At 46.4% G+C, this 18072-nt stretch overlaps 1 long non-coding RNA gene across 1 annotated transcript in view; it reads left to right on the top strand.

Annotated features, from left to right (window-relative positions):
* The first annotated feature begins 2325 nt into the window (after positions 1–2325).
* The window catches only part of LOC138920309 (uncharacterized), a 32276-nt gene continuing 16529 nt past the window's right edge, over positions 2326–18072 (top strand). The window contains exons 1-2 of the long non-coding RNA XR_011431222.1: positions 2326–2648; positions 12115–12223. This is a non-coding gene — a long non-coding RNA (uncharacterized lncRNA). The remainder of the gene's footprint in view (positions 2649–12114; positions 12224–18072) is intronic.

Raw genomic sequence — 18072 nt, forward strand, 5'->3', positions numbered from 1 at the left:
GAGTGTCACTGCATTCCTTTGAGTGGTCCAGGTTTAACCTCATCACTTGAGTTCAGTCTTGAATTCCTCTTGCTCTTCATGTTATTTTTTTGACTGTGGCCACTTGGTTTCCCAAAGCCTTGTCTTCAGTGGGTACGTCACTCCAGGTGAGCATGAGGAGTAATTCGTTGTTTTTCCATGTGTGCCCAGGGCTTCCAGAGCCCAGATCTTTACAGCAGCTGAAGCCCAGCCTTCACGACAAACCAGGCCAGGTGGCCAATCCTGGTTTCTTCTCATTTCCTCAAACTTCTGTGGCTTGCAGTCCCACTTTGGGTGATCTTCGTTCTGTTCATTTTCCCACTGTCCTCCTTCTGCTTCCTTGGGATGTGAGATAATGATTTTGGGGTATTGAACATGACTCTTGTGGAGCCAAAGGTTGCTATAATAAGGATGGACAAGTATATAACCTTAAAGAAAAGCTTGGACTGTGTCGGGTGGTGACTTTTCTTTGATCTCTAGGCAGTCTCAGATCTGCTGCTTGGGGTGGGAGAGGTGAGGTGAGCCCCGTTGCAGTTTCACACTGGAGTGGGACAGTCCTATCACTGCCAGCTCATCTATGCACATGGGGCTTTACAGACCACAGGCTGTAACCTGCCCTCCACTGGCCTTGCCTCCTCCAGCTTCTCAGCCACCTGTGAGATGGCCAGAACAAACACAGATGTGCTCGCCTTGGAAGCTGAGAAAAGAAATGAAGAGACTTTCCCAGGACCCCTAGGGTTGGCCAATAGCTGGGCCAAGAATCAAATCCACATCTTCCCAGAGCCTCCATGCTGACCTCCCTGTCAGGCCTGGCCCTAACCCTCACAGGCCCAGGGCAAGGCTACCATGGGGGCTCACACACTATTATCTAAAGATTCAAATGTAAGAATCAAGACAGCAACTGTCAAATAAAATATACTCTATCCTCCCATCTTGATAAATTGTCACAGTTTGGAGTCTCCAGAAGCAGATCCTGAGACTGAGTTTGCCCTGTAGGGCATTTATTAGTAATCAGTAGGGGGAGGGAGGAGGAGCAGGAAGAGAGAGATGTCCCACTGCAGTGCAGGCCCCACCAAACCTCAGCCGACCCCACTTGGTGTCCCAGAGGATATGTGGCCCCTCGGAGTTTGCCAAGGTTGGGTGAAATGGCTGGGCCACCTCGCCCCCAGCCCCAGGACAGGGTGTACCTCTGGAGAGGGGTCCCTGGGCAGCTGCAGCAAGAGCTGAGAACAGGGCGACAAGGCCCTCCTCTAACAAATACTCCGTGATAATGACCTGTTCAGCTCAGGAAGGGCAGCGGGGTGAGAGGCCCTCCTTCTCTTTCTACTCCAGAACGTCCTGGCCCCCAGGTCCAACCTCCGACCACCTGCCTCCAGAGTCGAGTCTTGGCCCCTCCTTGGGCCTATGAACACATCACACGGGGGACTGAGCCGCCCTGGGGCAGACAGAGGGGCAGGAGATCCGCTACCCACAACACCGTGGAGGCGGGCAGGGAATTCCAGAGTCCCCAGTACCCAGAGATTGGTCTAAATCCGGACGGGGCCCATCCGGATCCCTCCACAAGGGGAGCAGGAGGAAGGTTCCTAAAGAGGGAGGGGCAGGATAGGGCCCCCCTTGCTGGGTCTAAGGTACAGCTACCAAAGATCACAGGGAGCTGCTGGGAGGCATAAACGAGAAATCGCGTTAAGGAAGGCTCTGAAATTCCTAGAGGAGGAGACTGACTCCTGGTTAATATTAAATAAAATACAGGCTTAAAAAAAAATTCCCATGAGTACAAAGATTGTTGTTGCTATTAGCCACATTCCTGGTGTAGCCCTGCCAAGGTCTGTGTCACTCTTCTGGGTTCGCCCCTGGTCCAACAATCCGCTTCCGCGGTGGAATCCTTCCCGAGAGTGTAGGCCGGGATCACCCTCCATCCCCGCCCGCGGCCATGTCCCTGGGGCCGCGCCAAGCAGGGCGCTGTGGGACGGAGGAGTAGGGGAGCCCGGGCAGGGAAGAGCGCAACCAGTACCTAGAGCAATGGCCACTGGAGCAGGAGGCGGCCGGGCCCAGCCTGATGCAGTGACGCCAGTGCAGCCCACTGCCAGGGCGCCCAGGCCACCAACTCCAGCCGTCCCTCCGTCTTCTCCTCCTGCTGCTCACCACGCGTGGGAGTGAGGGCGTCGCGCGCCCGCCGGGGGTCACGGGCTCAGGGGCGTCCCGTGCAAGGGAGCCCAGGCGGAGGGAGGCGCACCAGCGCGCACGAGGGGCGGAGGCGGGGAAAGGAGCGGGAGAGGTGGAGGCAAGGCGGTGGCGAGGGAGGAGGACGGAGAGCGAGGGAGGGATCCGCCTGCCGCGCCCCGGCTGTCCAGCATGTGTGGCCGCAGGCGCTCGTCTCCACTGATGTCCTGTGGCTTGGCAGCTCCCGGTGTCGGGATGGTGTGTGTGCGAGGCTGTGTCCACGCGGACCAGCGCGCCGCGACCCCAAGCCTCCAGCTAGCTCCTCCGGGCCGCGGTGCATGTTCGCCTGCCACTGTGTGCCGAGAGGCAGGAGGACTATGAAAAGGATCCACTTTCGAGCTCAAGCATCAAATCGCTCACCCAGGAGGTGAAACGCACTGAACGATTCGGATATTTCCTGAAGCATCCAGGTGTGGGTAGAGCACGACGAAGGAGCCTGGGACGCGCGGGGCGGGAGGTGGGGCTCCGCGCGTGGGCGTGTGCTGGCAGGGGCGAGAACCCTGGTGCCAACTGGAAAGCCAGATTTCACTTCCTCCGCCCTCTGAGGCTGGGAGCGAACCAAACAATGGGGAACAGTGTCCCAGACAGGCGCCGGTGGCATGTACCCGGCTTGGCTCTTTCCCGGAGAGCATGCTATGCGCACGTCTCGCTGGGGCCAGGCTTGGGGCTCTGGGCAGCTGTCTGCCAGGAGACCCTAACCCTACTGTCCTCCACCCCGCCAGGAAATGGGAGCTCTGAGAGCCCACAGGGGCACCTGTGTGTCGCCACTATCCTTCCTCCCTTCTTCCACGTGGAGAAGGCATGCACCAGCCTGCCTTGCCTCGTTTCTGGCTCCCGCACCTGGGCTCCGAAGGTGTCCTCAGCCCCAGGGATCCGCTCCCGCTCCCTGCCGCTTCCCTTCCCGTGCCCTTTTTTCGCGTGGGGCGGCGGCGAAGTTTCCTGGGAGTGAGAGCGGCCAGGCTGCCCGGAGCTCCAGCGTTGAGGGACGGGCACCGCTGCGCGGAACTGGAGCTACCTCAGAAGGAATCCTGTGAAATCTGTTTCAGACAAAGGAAAAGGGCTGTGAGGTGGGCAGGGAGGGACCCTGCGGGACCTGGGTCCCGGAGAAAAAACGCCCCTTGGATTGTTGATGGACGTTGGCTCTCGCCCAAGCTGGAGAAGGGAGAGCTGTTTGGGTGAGGGCAGTTTTGCTGACAGCCCCATCCTCGGGTAGCAAGTGCCTTTGTGCTTGCAGGAGATCTGGTGTGAGCTGCTAGGGCGTGTGTGTTTGTGTGGGCGTGTAGGCGCATGTGTGCACTTTCGGTGCGTGTATACGTAGGCTGGTGTGTGCCCGCTGCCATGACCCACTCGCTGCCCACAATCTGGAAGAGTCATGTCAGGGCTCAGCATATTAGCTTCTGACTCGAATTTCTTTACTTATCTCTGGGAATTCCTCTTCTCACCTACTCCAAGGCTTGAAGCTCCAGGATTGAGCTGTCTTTTAAATGCAGGGCTCCCTGTCCACTGAATGTTCTGGAGGATCTTGATTTCATTCTGAGCTAAGCACTGCTTAATCCTTAATGAAAGGATTAGCAGCGTGGGCAGTTTTCCTGCTGCCACAGGGTTGCACACAAACGTTTGCCGTGTACTGTCCTGTGATCCAGAGAGAGTGATTGTGCTCTTTGCTTTAAGTCCTAAAGTGCATGTACAAGTCCTTTAACCCATCCTGAACATGGCGATAATGAGGGGCAAGAGCAGGCAGTGGGCTGTGGACTTCTCCTCTGCTCTCTCAGCCCTCTGTCTGCCCTCTCCAGGCTCACTTGGTGGGAATGCCCCTGACTTTTTCCCCTTTCTGGACTATGTCTTGCTTAGAATAGGTAAGCCGTCCCCAAAGGACGTGTATTTGTTGTCTGGTGTTCTGGGAAACAATAAATTGTGCCAGCCCAATAACAGTGTGGAAAGTTAGAGTTTGTTCTGCCCAACTGATGCCAAAGAGGTAAAATGCCATGTTCCAAAATGTTGATTTTGGCATTCTGAAAAAAAAATCCAATGTTTCACTTTGTGGCACATCTTTTGCTGCCCCTAAGTGGAAATTATCATTTAACCAATTAAAATGAATTAAAAGGTTTTTATTTTGATAATTTTGGACCTTGTACCTTCCTAGTGTTCTATACCCAGGGATTGAAATTGCGCTTCTGCGTATAAGGTCCCAAGAAACTTTCCATTTGTTTTAGAGTGAGAACAAAAGGAGTTTTTTTTTTAAAGAACCTTTTGGAGTCACCAGTATGTACCCTGGGAAGTCCATCTGTCCTTCCTTCCTTGCCTTTTTCCTCCATTCCTTGGAATCACCAGGTTAAAGGAGTGTGTGGACTGTTGCACAGTGACGAACACATCCTCCCTCCATAACCTGTGCAAGAGGTGGTTTATGGGTTCTTTTTGAAAAACAACAGCTTTTAAATATTCTTTTTCCAAATTATATATTGTGCTGTATTTTGGCAAAGAAAACTCTCCAACAACCGACCTAATGGCAGGTCTCAGCAGCCTGATAGCCATTCCCAGGAGGAGATGCCAAAAGCCACATGCTCTGTCTTTTTTCACAGGGTCTGGAATTCTTTGTCGTCACGTCATTTGCATGTGAATGTTTAGGTAGGGTGGAAGAGGAATTCAAATTGACAAGGAGCAAAGCAGAGTCTAGGGCACCAGACAGAGGCCTGGGGAAGGGAAGGAGTCGCTAAATGGTCTCTACTGGTCTTTTCGGATTGAGCCAACCCTTGATCCTGGAGACTGTAGAAGGACGTGGCTGAGCTCTAACCTCTTTCATTCAGTCTTCCTCTTTCAAGTGGAGTGGAGTCCTAGCCATCTTCCCCATCTGTCCGCGTTTTTGGATGCCAGCATGGTATTCACAAGCCCTTCTAATGAACCTGCTATTTTTAATCCTGACTTTTATTGAGTAATATGTAGACTTTCACATTATTCATTCTTTAGAAAAGCCTGGTACACTTGGTTGATATTGTTGGAATCGGCTGCAAATTTGGATCTGGATTTGAGTAGAAATCCTAGCATAGTCCTAGCATGTAGTAGGCACTCAGCATATACTTGTAGATATAGATTAACTTCCTTTCCACACTATTAAATCCATGAGTTCAGGAATATTTTGTTGTTGTTTTTCATCAAGGAGTCCCCAGTAGGTAGAGTAGAATCTGACATATAGTATGTGTTCAGTAAACACTTGCTGAATGAATGAGTGCCCAACATTTAGTCTAGCTCATTATCAGCGTGAGGGTAGCATGACAACATTAGATTGGGAATCAGGAGATGTGTGGTTTAGTTATGTTACTAACCAGTTGTGTGACATTGAGTGAGTCATTTGACATTGGAGTCAGTGTTTCTTCTTTTGTAAAATAAAGGAATTGGGGAGATGGATGACTCCAGTTTTAAAAGTGTAAGGTTTACTTATTACATAAAATCAATTACATTTGCGTAAAACATTGCTGTTGACAGAGTGGTTGTATACTTATTATCTCCTGTGATTTTTATAACTCTCTTGTTTTATCTCAGTCTTATAGTTATGGAAAAGGAGGTTCAGAGAGATGAAGCAATTTGGGTCACCTGGGAAGTAAGTGAACCAGAACCCAGGTCATTTGACTCAAAGTCCGGAGCCCTTTCTTCTCTGGAGCACTGCCTCTTAAGACTTGAGAGTTAGGATGCTTTTGGCTGAAAGTAAGACAGCAGGCCAGCTAACATGGCTTCAATAGTAAGGACACTTATTATCTTACCTAAGGAGAAGTCCAGAGGTAGGACAGCTTCAGTGTTTTTCAGCAGCTCTGCATGGACCCAGACGCTTTCCACCTTTCCACTCTGCCATCCTCAGCACACCACTTATGTCACCCAGTCATCATGATTATGAGATCGCTGCAGTAATTCTGGATGTCGCTAGGCACTACCACATCCACCATATAAAAGGTGGTATTTCCTCATGCATTCCTTTTAATCATGGAAGAACACCTTTTCTAGAGGCCCTCATAAATCTTCTCCTTGGATCCCATTGGCCAGGATTGGGTCATATACCCATGCCCTAGCTGCAGAAGAGTCTAGGATGGTGTGTGTCTGGTGTCTTCACTCTTCACTCTCTATAACGAGAGATGGACTTTGCCATTATGGGGGGAATGGAGAGGTGTGTGTGTGTGTCTGTGGTGAGGGGCAGGGATGGCTGTTGGCTGAGCAAGCAGTAGTGTCTGTCAGAATAGGTCAAAGTGAGTTACAATTATTGTTACAATAAAACTGTCAGGAGAGTTTAATAAGAAGTTACGTAAACCCTGGCTTATTTCAGGGAATCTCTGTGTGATCAAATTCCAGGACAAGAAAAATTATTGGATAACTCTTCTTAGTTTGTGTTACTAAATATCAGGTCAGTCCTTACTGAATTGCTGGGTTCTGGGCAGCTACAAGCCATCTCATATGTCAAGTGCTTAGTCCCCGGGCCACAGTAAGCACTGAGAAAAATACCAAGTGTTATCTTGATATTATGTGAAGGCGTATTAGATGTAATCCTAAGTAGTGGGAAGGCTTTGACTTAGAATCTAACATTTTTAAGCCCAAATTCTATCAGTTTGTGACTGTGCAAGACCTGAGATGATGTGTGTAAAAGCACGTTGTGAGTGTCAAAACACCATCCAAATGGAGAGTACTACTCTAATCAATTTAGTTTTAAAAAAGGGGAGTAGCTCCTGCTCCCTGAGTTTCTTCTCTGTTGGAGCAGGAATTGGATGGTCACATGCAGACATCCATATGTGCTAAGCTGAGTGTCGGGCTCCATGAGAATCCCGCTGTAAAATCCAAGCCAAGAGCAACTAAGGGCCACACCTTTTCTTTTTTTTTTCTGCTTTTATTTTTCTCCCCAAATCCCCCCAGTACATAGTTGCATATTTTGGTTTTGAGTCCTTCTAGTTGTGGCGTGTGGGACCCCACCTCAACATGGCCTAATGAGCAGTGCCATGTCCCCGCCCAGGATCCGAGCCCTGGGCTGCCTAAGTGGAGCACGGGAACCCAACCACTTGGCTGTAGGGCCGGCCCCAGCCACCGCTTTTCTGCTAAAAGGACAATCCCACACTTTTCTTTATCAAACTCATCTAGAATGCCATTCAGGGTCTACTGAAAATCAGACACAAAAGGAACAGAAGGGAGAGACAGTTTGTTAAATACTGTGGCCCAGCTCTGATGTTTTTAGGCCTAGATTACATGGGCCAACTCTTTGTATTAAATATATTCTGAAAAAAAGTAATGTTATTTCAATGGTCTGCTAAGATCTTATGTCTTAACGTCCTCAAAGCAATGGCAGAGTGCATTGACTGTGAGGAAAATGCAATCCTGTTAGCTCCACATCGGTTGGACAGTATATAGCTGGATGCTTTCACTCATCTAGCAAACTCTAATTCAAACTGACTTTAACATTAAGGACATTTACTGTCTCATATATCCGGAAGTCCTGAGTTAAGGACTTAGTTCAAGGACCGTCCTGCCTTTTGTGATGACTTTATCCTTGGACTGCTGTTGGAATGGTTGTAGTAGTTCCAGTTCTCACGTTTTCATAGGGTCCCCTCCAGAGGAAGAGAGAAACCTCTTCCGACTCAGCATTCCAAGCAAAAGTCCTGCAGTCACTCTGATCAGACCTCCTAGGCCACATGCCCAACCCTGCAAACCCTGCACCAGTGACTGTCATCAGTGGAAGGGAATGTACCTATTAGCTTAAGGTGACCAGAGGCTGACCCTGGGACTCAGGGTGGGTCTAACTTCCCTCCTGGTGGTGTTCTGCATGGGGGAGGGGTCAATACCAAAAACCCAGGCCTCTTTCCAGAAGGAGGAAGGGGAAGGGGGCAATGACTTCTAGGAAGATGACCTCCAACAGCTAGTGTAGATGCTTTGTCTGGGTCAGTGGTTTTCAAGGTGTGTTCCGGGACCCCTGGAAGTCCCTGAGATCCTTTCAGGGCATCTATGAGGTTTACAGTAATTTCAAAATAATACGAAGATGTTGTTTGCTTTTATTGGGTAATAGTTTTATTGAGATATGATTCACATACTGTAAAATTCACGCACGTACTCAAAGTGTATAAATTTAATATATTCACAGAATTGTGTGAGCATCACCACAATCAATTTTAGAACTTTCATCATCCCCGAAAGAAACCCTGAGCCCTTTAGCAGTCATACCCTCGCTTCCTCCCAATCCTCTCAGCCCTAGGTAATCACTAATCTACTTGATCATTTTTCCTTTATTAGGCAACTCTGACCTGAGCAAGAGCTTCTCCATGTTCTTCCGCAAACAAGGCAGCCAAATAGAGTTATCAGTGGAAAAGCATTTTCCTGCTCTTAATCCTCATTTCCCGGCTTGGACTAGCAAATGAAAAAGGCCTCTCTCAGCCTTAAGGTTCTGAGTTACAAGCACAGGATTTTCACTCTAGGAAAGTTGCCCTTTAAGACAGTGTTGTGAACATTAAATAGATAATACATTTAAAAATTCTGTCAATGTGGCACCAAATGAAAGTTAACATGTTATATGAGGGACAGCTTTGCAAGTTAGGCTACAGTAATTTATCCTTTGCTTAGTATTGATTTATATCTCAGATGTCTTCTTTGGCAAATTTTGTTTTCTGTTTGCTTTCCAGGGGGTTATTGTGAATATTAATTATAATAAATCCAAATTCTGTAAAATCTCTCCAAGAAATAATCTAGTATTAGTAACGTAATGACCTGGACCTTAGATGTTCAATAAAGTTTTGTTTGAATATATCGATATACTATGATAAGGTTTGGAATATGGTCATTCTGTAGCAGGGGAATGCAATTAGCATGTTAACAGATCGGCATTTGGTTTGTTATCTGTCACCTCAGAAGCATAATTTGTTGCTTTAAGGCACTAGGCCTTGGTGGTAAACGTTGGTCTGAAAAGGACTGACTGAACCAGGGTCTTCACATACAAACTAAAAATTCAAATACAATATCATTGTATTTGATGGATTGATTATAAAATTAAGCAGTTTTAAAAAATCAGTAATAATTAGCCGTATTAAAGGAAGAGAGGACCAAAACCTAATTAATACGTTGGCTACTAGTTCTTCCTTGATGTTGCCAGCTGATGTTATTTTGGGGGCTTGTCTGTACACATATTACTGCTCATTGTTGTGAAAATAATGTGATCTGTATCTGTATATAGGTGTCATGTACAGTGTTACGGTGCTGTTGGGTATTTATTGGTCCTTTGTTTGGCAGCATCCTTTCTCTTCACTCATAAGCCTCTTGATATCCTTGAGTCTTATGTAAATAGTGTACATTAGCTATTTGATTACGTTGAGATCCAGAGAGGGTATGTAATTTGCCCATAGTTGCATATTTAGCAAAGTTAGGATGGGGTATGGTGTCTTAGCTTTTAGGTTTGCTCTACACCACTAAATACTACTGTTATTTTGCTTTTGAATCTTCCTTCGTAGCCTAAATGATGTAATTCTTCTCCACTGACAACACTTTTAATTGCACAAGAGAAAAACCGTGCACTGACCGCATTTCTGGGCCAGCAAGCACCTTGATATCTTAGACCTGTCATCTAAGGACAGAGTTTTATTTCTTCTCTACTTTCTTCTAGTCAACATGTGGCTCAATGTATATCCAAATGAAAACTGCAATCAACTTACTGTGTATTTATGAATGTTTTGCCATCTAATGTAACTAGGTAATTGAAAGATATCTTCCGTTCCCTTCACATGTTTGGCATGGTTCAGACACTGTTTGTAGTTTGAAATTTAAAATTCACTCCTAAGAAATTGCAAAGAAAAAAAAGATGAATGATGATACCAATAGAATTTTCTATCCGTCCTCTATGGTAATTTACCTTGTAGTTTTGAGGTTGACTCTGGAAGTGAAAAACCTAGCAATCCTAGACCATGGTATTTGGAGGACTTCTAAATCTCTGAGGTACTGAATTTTTAACATTGTATAATTTTAATTCACTAAAACCTAAATGTAAATAGCTGCAATGCTAGTGGCTGCCATATTGGACAGCACCGTGTTAGCCTCTGAGCAGTGTTAACTCTGCAACGAGAGAGGAATTGCAAGTTCAGGTGGGGAGAAGCACATGATAATTTCCCTGCCTTTCTCTATTTACTTCTGTACCATTTGAAGTCTTGGTAAGCATGTGTTAGTTTTGTAATTTGTAGAATGTAAGTCACTTTGAAGAAGGTAAACGTGCCTTTATTGTCAGAGAGGACTTAGAAAGTTGGAAAGGATTTTCGACTTTTAGTCCAATGCCTGCGTCTTTCTCAGGATCCCCTGAAGTCCAGAGCAGAGAAGGGCACTTAACCTGGTGAGTGACAGAGAGGACTGGGACCCAGGCCTCCAGACTCCTGTTTGCATGGCTCTTTTCTCCTCATGATAAGGCATTGTTGACGTGAGCATGGTCACCGCTGCTATGTTTTTCCTTTGTTCTAGAAATAAGTGACATACAATGATTGAAGTTCAAGTTCCACTGTTCATTGCTGGTATATAGGGAAGAGATTGACTTTTGTGTAGTAACCTTGTATCCTACAACCTTGCTATAATCCCTTATTAGTTCCAGGAGTTTTTTTGTTGATTCTTTCAAACTTTCTACATAGATGATCATGTCGTCTGTGACCGATGACAGCTTTACTACTTCCTTCCCAGCTGTATGCCTTTTATTGCCTTCTGTTGCCTTTTTGCATTGGCAAGGACTTCCAGTGCGACATTGAAAAGGAGTGGTGAGAGGGGACATCCTTGCCTTGTACCTGATCCTAGGGGGAAAGCTGTGAGTTTCTCACCATTGAGTGTGATACGAGCTGCAGCTTTTTTTGTAGCTATTTTTTGTCAAGTTGAGAAAGTTTCCTCTATTTCTAGTTTACTGAGAGATTTTATCATGAATCGGTATTGGATTTTGTCAGAAGATTTTTCTGCATTTATGTGATATGATCGTGTGATTTTTCTTTTTCAGATTGTTGTTGTGATCGACTATATTAATTGATTTTTTTTTTTTTTTGAGGAAGATCTGAACTATCATCTGCTGCCGATCCTCCTTTTTTTGTTCAGGAAGATTGGCCCTGAGCTAACATCCATGGTCATGTTCCTCTACTTTATATGTGGGACGCCTGCCACAGCATGGCTTAATAAGCGGTGTGTAGGTCTGCACCCGGGATCTGAACTGGCGAACACTGGGCTGCCAAAGAGGAATGTGCAAACAACCTCTGCACCACCGGAGCAGCCCCTATATTAATTGATTTTTAGTGGCAAGCCTGCCTTGCATACCTGGGATGAATCCCACTTGATTATGGTGTGAAATCCTTTTTATACATTGTTGGATCATCCAATGGTTTAGACAAAGGATAGTAACTCCTAAAACTTGTAATCATTGATTAATACGCAGCACCTCTCAAATCAGTAATTTCCCATCATTTATTTTAGTGAGAATATCTTTTTTCTTTAATAATTATTATAGAGCACAATAATTCTCTTTAATGATTATTATAGTGAAAGTTCAAATAATACAAAAGATGATTCAATGAAAAATAAATCATCCTCATATACCAGAGCCCAGATGTACTCCTTAGGGGTCACCACTCTCCACAGATATTTTTGGTGCATCCTTCCAGAATTTTCTGTTTTAGAAAACAATGTTGACCATCTTTTATTAGGGAATAATAGCAACCCCATGGAGGGGTAGTTTGTATGGGCCAGAATGACCTGGGCTTGTATTTGTGCTGGATGAATGGAATTCACATCCCGGTTTTTTGGAATGTCCTCACTGCTTCTTCCGTTGCATCATTTTGTTTTCCTCCTTTCCAGAGTGACTGGAATAAATGCTGTTCCCCCTTCTCTGCTTATCTCTGTGTCTTTCAGACTCAGGATGTCTTCAGAGAGGACCTTTCGTCCCAAGGACCCTGTTTAAAATTGGACTCCCTCAGTGATGTGTGAAGAAGAGTCACAGAAGCTGAAAGACATCTGACATGTGAGATTCCTTTCAAGGAATAGTCATTTACATAGATCCCCGAGGACCTGAGACAGTGGGAACAAGAAGAAAGGGGCCTGGCCTCAGCGAGGAGGAAAGCGGAAAGGGAAGGCCTGGAGATTTCTCAGTAGTGTGTGAGCGGGATGCAGCGAGGGTATCAGGTGCATGTCCGTCCACTGGTCCCTGGCCTCACTTTTGCAGGAGAGCTTAGAAAGGTTCTCCAGTCGATCAGTTGATCAACCAGTGAGCATTTACGGAACCACACAATTTTAATGCCCCATCACACACACTGTCTGAGTCTTCTCTCTAAAGTGACACTCCAGATCACATTGCTCCTTGTCACTTTTTCATAGCACTTATGGCTGTTTATTAACTCCTTTCTTCGGGTGCCTGCTTGCTTGTCTTCCCAGGTAGAGGGGGGCCAGGGATGCTGCTGCCTCCCAGGGTCTAGAACATCCCCAGCGCCTGGGACACCACAGGTGCTCAACACAAACATTGGTTAGCTGAAAGAATCCATACGTGAACACGCTTTACCAAATAGTCATGACAGTGGTGACAGGGACTGCCACAGTCCACTGAGTACTTGCTACAGTGCCAGCCCCCCTGCTAAGCTCCTTTCCTTTCATTTCATCCTAGAAGCAGCCCTATGAAGTGGGAATTCATGTCTCTGTGTTACAGGTGCGGAAAATGGGCCACAGAGATGTATCCTGTCCCAAGTCCCACAGCCAGTGAGTGGGGGGCTGAGATTTGAACCCTGCTCTGTCCAAGACTAAGAAGTTTAACAAACTAAAGTGTAATCCCTAGAGATGTCAGGCTAAGTGGTACCTTCAGAAAGGGGGCCGGCCAAAGAGCAGGTTTCCGCCTTCCAGGTGAGGTCTGGCAATGGTAGGAGACCAGACACCTGCTCTTCAGGAACTGAGATGGACACACACACACACACACATGCGCGCACACACGCACCCACACACACACAGAGCCCGTCAACAGAGTGCTGCGGAGCACGTTTATCCCTGATGCAGGTTTATGGGAGATGTTTTGAGCAGTTGTGAATCATTTAGGTGCAGAGGCAGAAACGCTCCCTGGCATTGAATCCTAACTGAAAATTGTGCGTGAAGTTAAAGTCGAGAGGTTCAGCAGTTACTCATTTATTTTCCTGTTAATGAATGGGGGAGAGAAAACCACCCTTCAGCCATCAGCCCTGTGTCTCACCTTTTCGTTTTTCTTTCCTGGCTCTCCGGATGGCCCCTGCGTGTTGTGAGTCTTTTTATTTTTGTTATGTCATGTGTTGCCAAATACCCGAGAGCCATTTTCCCCTTCTGGGTGCCCAGAGAGTGCTCAGTCTGATGCATTTTCCTACCAGGAGACCTCCAGCCGAGAGAAGAGGGCTAATGAGTGCCCTCGTCCTGGCAAACTCCTTCCTTCTCCGGGTCCCATTGCTTTCCCCCCCTCCTCGGATTTATGCTGTTTGGGGACCAACTGAGCTGATTATGGTGAATTTATACGGTGCGTTGTATTTTGTAAAAGCCCTCACCTTCAGTTTATGGTCGTTTCCTAAGTCAGTCACTAAGCAGGGAAGGAGGAGAACCTGGGAGATGCAGGCCCTACAGCCAGGCTCAGGCTGGTGAGGTAACTGGGCCAGGGCAGAACTTTCAAGAGGGACCAGGTGCATCTTGTGAATGAGGGTCAGGCCTGTTCAGAGTCTCTGAGCGGCATCCTCTCACATCTGTTTGTTTAACAGCTTTATTGGGATATAAAATACATGCCATACAAGTCACCCATTTAAAGTGGTGTTCAGTATATTCACAGAGTTGTGAGACCGTCACCACAGTCAATTTTAGAACACTTCATTCCCTCCAAGGAGACATCAGCCGCCGTGGTTGTCGCTCACCCAACCTCTGCATTTCTCCCGGCCCTAGGCAACCACTAATCTGCTTCCTGTCTCCATCGATTTGCCTGTTCTGGACAGATCATATGATGGAATCCTAGAACGTGTGGTCTTTGCGACTAGAGTCTTTCAGTTAGCATAAGGTTTCCCAGGTTCCTTTACATTGTCGTGTGTATCAGGACTTCATTTCTTATTATTACCGAATGAGATTCCATTGTATGGATCTACCACAGTGTACTGATCATTCATTGGTTGATGGACATTTGAGTTGTTTCCACTTTTTGGCTCTTATGAATACTGCTGCTGTGAACGCGTGTGTGCACATTTTTGTGTGGATGTATGTTTTCATTTACCCAGGAGTGGCTAGAATTGCTGGTTTATGTGGTAACTGTAAGTTTAAATTTTGAAGAACTGGCCGACTGTTTTCCACAGAGGCTGGACTATTTTACATTCCCACCGACAGTGTGTGAGGGCTGTGATTTCTCCACATCCTCACCAGGAACACTTGCTATTATCTCACTTATTGATTGTAGCCATCCTAGTGGGTGTGACATGGTAAAGTAGATTTGCACTGTGGCTTGGATTTGCATTTCCCTGATGGCTGCAACCTGCATCTTGACAATGTGTTTTTCCTTAGGTGGCTGGACGTTCTGTTGGGGTTAACATTTGAACAGGTGAGGAGAGTGGGGCTGTCTCTGGAGCCCGACTCTCCTCAGGCAGCCTCATGTCCAGGGGCACCCCCCACCCTGAGCCTTTTCCATCTGTAGGGCTGGGGATGGTGGACGGTGACCGAACCACTGCCCAGGCCCTCACTCTGTTAGCCACTGTCAGAGTTGGCCTTCTGCTGAACTGGCCGTTTTTAATTACCACACGATCCACTAGGAAAATGAAGATTCAAAGCAATTTGCTTTTAAAAGTAAGTTACAGAGTTGTCCTGTCATACCTACAACATTAGTTATGAAGTTTCTAAGGCCACAAGCGTTTTTATGAAGACACTGTACGTCAGGCCCACAGCACAGAAGAATGTGTGTGTTTTCCAGCTTTCCTTTGTCCTCAAGAATGAAGAGATAAGCAGAGCCAAACCTTGGAAACGTAGTTTTAATTAAATTCTTTATTTAGAGATAGTTGTAAATTCACAGGTAGCTGTAAGAAGTAATACTGAGAGATCCCATCCTTGGATCTGTTTCACTGTGAGAGAAAGTGAAGATTTACTGAGGAATTGGAAAATAACTCTGGAAGTGAGCCAAGAATTCAAACTCTGCTGCCATCAGCTCCTGCTTTTCCCAGGATGAGGGCCATAGGACCCCATGATCATATGAGCTGCTCCCAAGGATGGTTCTTTCTTGACAGGGGCTCTTCAGCTTTTCAATTTGTTTTGGCTTAAAGTAGACAAAGCTAATATCACACCCCTCTCTTTCTTAAGCTCATCCCCACTCTTTAAGTGTCAGATGCTAATATTGAGTACTTTCTACTATGGCTGCTGCTACCCCTAATCCACTGAAATTTTAAAAGAAATTACACCTGCCAAAGATCTCATTTTAACTGAGACCTACCCACACAAGGAAAAAAATCCTCTAAATGAGGCAAAGAATATAAATGAGCTAAAGATTATAGAGTTGGTCAGCATAGCACCTGGCACATCAGCTGAGTCCAGTGCTCTCACTGCTCCCACACGTTTATAGAATTATCACTCTGTGTGCGGCCCTGCTTGAGGTGCTAGGATCACAGTCAGAGAACAAAGCACACAGAAAGCCCTGCCCTCATGGAGCTTACATTCTCCTGAGGGGAGACCAAAACATTTAAAACAACAACAACAACAGTAATATCTGGAGTCTGCCAGTTGTTGGTAAATGCTTTGGGTGAAATGTAGAGGGGAGGGGCAAAGTGGGAAGGAAGGGGAGCGGGGATGGATTCCAGTTTCTCTTGAAATTTTTGCTAGCGTGCACTTGCAGTACGTTACATCCCCAGGACTTATTCATCTTGTAACTGGAAGTTTGTACCTTTTGACGGCCTTCATCCATTTCACTTACCACTCAGCCTCCGCCTCTGGCAACCATCAATCAGTTCTCTGTCTCTATGCATTCTTTTATTTTTAGATTCCACATATCAATGAGATCGTATGAGGTTTGTCCTTCTCTGACTTATTTCACTTAGCATATTGCCCTCAAGGTCCATCCATGTTGTTGCAAATGGCAGGATTTCCTTCTTTTTTATGTTTGAATAATATTCTTCTTCTTCCATCCATGGAAACTTAGTTTGTTTCTATGTCTTGGCTATTGTGAATTATGCTGCAGCGAACATGGGATGCAGATATCGTTTCAATGTAGTGATTTTTTTCCTTCAGTAAATACCCAGAAGTGGAATTGCTGGATCATATGGTAATTCTCTCTTTAATTTTTTGAAGAACTACCATACTGTTTTCCATACTGTTTGCCCCAACTTACACTCCCACCTGCAGTGCACAAGGGTCCCCTTTTCTCCACATCCAGTGGATTCCAGTTCTAAACGAGGTCAGGGAAGCCCTCCCTGGGAAGGTGGCCTCAGAGCAGGGCTTGGCGAACCCTTTCTGCAAAGGGCCAGATAGTACATACTTTACTTTAGCCTTTGCTGGCCAACTGCTCAACAACGTCCTAGTGCAAATGCAGCCCTACACATTACATAAAGGAATGAGCATGGCTGTGTCTCATGAAACTTCATTTACAGAAATAGGCGGGAGACCAAGTTTGGCCACAGGCTGCAGTTCGTCAATCCCTTGCATTAGAATAAAATGTGCAGGAGGTGAGAAATCAGGCCCTGCAGATATCTGTGGGGAGATCATTCCAAGCAGAAGCATCAGCCAGTGCAAAGACCCTGGGGTGGTGTGAGAGGATAACAGTTAAGAGTCGAGTGAACAAGTGAACGAACAGCAGGAGATGAGGTGAGAGAGACAATAGGGCCAGTCCTATGGGGGTTCGCAGGCCAGTGTAAACTCAGTACATGTTTATTAAGAAGATTCAAAAGAACAATCAATGAACTGCTTTTTTAACAATTGAAGTATGACATGCTGATGGAAAAGAATTATAAGTGTACAGTAAAATTATAAGTGTACAGCCTGACACACTTTGTAAAGAGAACACTCTGGGGTGACAGCACCCAGATCCAGAAACACCCCATGACTGGCACCCCAGAAGCCCTCCTCATGCCTCCTCTCGGATGCGACTGCTGGAGGGTGACCACCATCCTGGCTTCCAACACCATAGGTTAGAGGTGCCTGTTGGTGAACTTCATAGAATTTCTCATAAACGCATTGTGACGTCGGCACTCGTTTGTCTTCTTGCATCTGGCTCCCTGTGTGCACTGTCGTGTTTTTGAGATGCATCCTTGTTGCTGCTTGCAGTTGTAATTCTTTAATTCTCACTGATGTATGGGAGTCAATTCTATGAATATGACATTATTTAGTTATTTTTTCTACTGTGGATAGACAGTTTGGGCCATTACAAACTGGTTGTTAGCTTTAAATTTTTTTCTTAATAAATAGTAAACTCTTAAGTACACAGAGCCAGCTAAAGATTTAGGGGCTTTTGGAGTTTTTGGAACGCTTTTCTTTGAGAACAGGACAGGCCGGGACCATTCGCAGACCCGTCCAGGGTTGAGGTGGTCGTCCTGCTGCTGCAGCTGAAGAGGTCAGAGCCGTCGGCACTGCAGCTGCCCGGGCCTGGCAGGCAGTGGACATTCATCACAAGTTGGTGTGGTTGCTCAAGTTGTCCTCAGCACACTCCACCTTCCCCTTTGACGTTCCTCCAGTAGGTGTTTGTCTGTCTGTTCCAGGATGAGGCTTCTATGTGGTGGGGCCTCCGGGGCTCTCACAGGCTCTTCCACAGCCACATCTGTGAGATCACGAAGAACCTGCCTTCTCCAGATCTGTAAGCCCACGGTGCAGGAAATTTTCTTCCCACGTCCTGGGAAGGAACTTAAAAATTTAGGC

The sequence above is a fragment of the Equus caballus genome, chromosome 23 (genome assembly GCF_041296265.1).
Source record: "Equus caballus isolate H_3958 breed thoroughbred chromosome 23, TB-T2T, whole genome shotgun sequence".
Taxonomy (NCBI): Eukaryota; Metazoa; Chordata; class Mammalia; order Perissodactyla; family Equidae; genus Equus; species Equus caballus.